Raw genomic sequence first — 3,093 nt, 5'->3', positions numbered from 1 at the left:
TGAGCCAACCTAGGCATTGTGGCCCGTTTTTAGATACGCATGATCAAAAGATGAAATCCAGTAAGATTAAGAAGATAGCTTTTCAAATATGCTCTGGAGATGCTAGAAAACAGACTACTTTAGATAGGCTTCAATAAAGAAAGAAAGAAAATAAGGCACTCCAAACAGAATAGGAAGGTTGCAGAAGGTTACAGAAATTCAACAGCAGAAGAAATTAAATTACAGTCAAGCTAAAACTTATATCAAATCTTTTTATCAATAAATAGCTGTTCTTTTTATTGGTATTCTCAAGTGTGCATGACAGAATAAGTCCAGTATTAGATGATTAGAGAACAGGATTCCCTCATTTTGGTTCTTCAACAACGTACTTTGAACATTCAGTTAATGTAAGAAAAAGAAGAAAAAACGCTATAACATAATTAGGAATAATGTGCGCTACTTTTCACTGTTTTACAATATAGCATATGTAAATTAAACCTCTCTAGGTTTATTTTTGCTCCTAAAATTTTGGGCATGGAAGAAAAGCAAATCTAGGGTGTGCTTCTGTTTTCTTCTATTTCCTTTTAAATACAATCTATACCAATACACTTAATGTAAGATGAAATACCAAATGCCCAGACATTAGCATTACATATGCCTCATTTTCAGGTAACTTTTAAATGACTTTTCTTCCTTCATAGAAAACAAAATCATTGAATTTACTTACTTTCAATATGACAACTTAGAGATGGCTGAAAATAGAACATTATAAGGTGGGGTTTGTGGTCCCTACTTTTAAACCTGGACTGACCTCTAACTACTTTGACCAATGAAGTATGGCAGAAATGATCCCACACCCGTTTGGGCCCTAGCATTTAAAAAAACTTATAGCTTCTGATCTGGCCTGTGAAGCCCATAGGCAACACTTACTTAAAAAACTTGATTACCCTTTGTGTGGTGAGAACATACAAAGACACCTGAGATTACATGGTAAAATGAAAGGGCCTGCGTAGCTCCAGACCAGCCCAACCAAGAGTTGAACTCTCCAAGTCACCAAGTTAATCTCAGGTGAGCAAATAAACAACCAAATCTTTGCAAATTCCTGACTAATTCAACTGAGAGAAAAAACATGTAAAAATGTATATGACTATTTTTAAGCCAGAATAAATTGTAATGGGAATTATTCAAGTGATCTCAAGCATATAAAATATCTGAGAAAGAGATGGTTAATCGGGGGACGTTTTTCATACTTTATAATATCTTCCTAGACCAATCCCCCAAAATTTAGGAGTGTATGTTTATCTACAGCCAATATACCCTCATCAGCTTGGGAAGGGTGGTTTGCTTGAAAAGGTTGTCAAAATTTCATTTAATGGACTAACCTGCAGTAATGTCTCAGTGCTTGTATTCATGTTAATAATACTAATGTTCACACCTTATGTGAAGAAATACTATTGGTGTAACTGGTCACTTATGCAGAATAGGAGACTTCCATCTCACCATAAACAAATCTCTGGCGCACCAGGTGCCAAACGACCAGGTGATGGCTGTAGTTCTACCTGTGGTCTGGCTGCCATGTTTGGTGGGCTAACTACTCATAAAGGGCCCCCCACTCCAGCACAGATCTACCAGCAAACTCTAAGGCTTCTCCATATGCATACTATTCTGGGCTGATATCTGCTCCCGCCTTGGCAAGGCTCTCCAGAACTTTCTCTCTCCAGCCTGCCGCTTGATGGGCCCCAGCTGTATGCATAGTATGCATATGTCTCTTCTCAGCCTATACAGAATAGTACGCAACCAGCACGAGTGCATTCTCCCATTTGTGCAAGTGGAAAGGAACTGGGCCAGGCTGCAGGCCTGCATCTCAGAACTCCACATGCTACAGAGAGAAGGTTGTTTCATACCACGGGGCACTTCCCTGCAGGGGGCAGTGTAAGTTGGGCTCTCACACTTCAAACGGTGCTGCAGACACGTGACCACAGACACAATTCTGGCCTAAACTTCCCTGGAGATTACTGTTCTGACATCCCAACCCAGAAAAGAAGAGGTCGAACAATTGGAGGAAGGATTGATAGATACAGACCTAGTCAAAGTCAGGTCACTTCTGCTGGTTGAGATCACAAAGGAAGCCCTAGGCAGGGGTGTCCAACCTGCAGCCTGTGGGTAGCATACAGCCCAGGATGGCCATGAACGCCGCACAAAACAAAACTGTAAATTCACTGAAAACACTATGAGATATTTTTTTGTTGTTTTCATTAGTGTTTGTGTATTTAATGTGTGGCCCACGACAACTCTTCTTCTTCCAGTGTGGCCCAGAGACGCCAAAAAGTTGGACACACCTGCCAGGGTATATGGATTCAGCATCCCCCACTGAAGAGCTCAGCAATGATGAGAGATCTTTGCTGGGAACTGACATTGACATTCACACTGTAGACAATGATGCTGTCGGCATGGAGATTTTCGTCAAAGCCTGGCTACATAACAGTGGAACAGATCAAGAACATGTTCATTTTCTTCTTTCTGCACAGTCTTTCAGGAGGAATTCCAGAGCCACCGAGAATCCAAGTACATACTCCTGAAACACATATTATATAGGCTATCGTAATCCTAGTCGAGGGTTAGGACTGTGGATTGGTGAGTCATCAGAGGAGAGAGAGTACTCGAGGTCTAGGGGAGGATTGCATGAAGTGGTTTAGTGTACGCGGTGGGAGTGAGAAAAGCATTTCTGAAAAGCGGCCAGTTGGAAAACTGAGCTTAATTGAGCCCAGACAGCAAGGGACAACTAGGTTAGAGGCGAAGACTCTGATACTTCAACAATAGGACAGAGGCTACACTACATAATAACACCGTGAATCATATCTTTTTCTTAAGTTTTTCATTTTTAATGTGGTAGATAATAATGACGGTCTAATTTAAGGCATGCTTGCACCTCAACCATATCGACAGGGCCTGTGAACAGAGGAAAAGAACCGACACTGAGCCAAGATTAAATAGAGGTCTTCTGGAGGGAGAGACATCACCAAACTGGAGGCAGGGGAGACGAAAGCAACTGCCAAAGCGGGCTCCCGAGAGGGCACCTAGCGGCCCTAGAGAACGGGGTCAGTCAAAACTGAA

At 41.6% G+C, this 3,093-nt stretch overlaps 1 pseudogene; it reads left to right on the top strand.

Annotated features, from left to right (window-relative positions):
• The first annotated feature begins 1,554 nt into the window (after positions 1–1,554).
• On the top strand, positions 1,555–2,558 carry LOC118983205 (meiosis 1 arrest protein-like; annotated as a pseudogene).
• Positions 2,559–3,093: the final 535 nt, after the last annotated feature.

The sequence above is a fragment of the Sturnira hondurensis genome, unplaced genomic scaffold (assembly GCF_014824575.4).
Source record: "Sturnira hondurensis isolate 20B ecotype Veracruz unplaced genomic scaffold, ASM1482457v3 Scaffold0002638, whole genome shotgun sequence".
Lineage (NCBI taxonomy): Eukaryota > Metazoa > Chordata > Mammalia > Chiroptera > Phyllostomidae > Sturnira > Sturnira hondurensis.
This window is presented reverse-complemented; position numbering and strand designations above follow the sequence as displayed.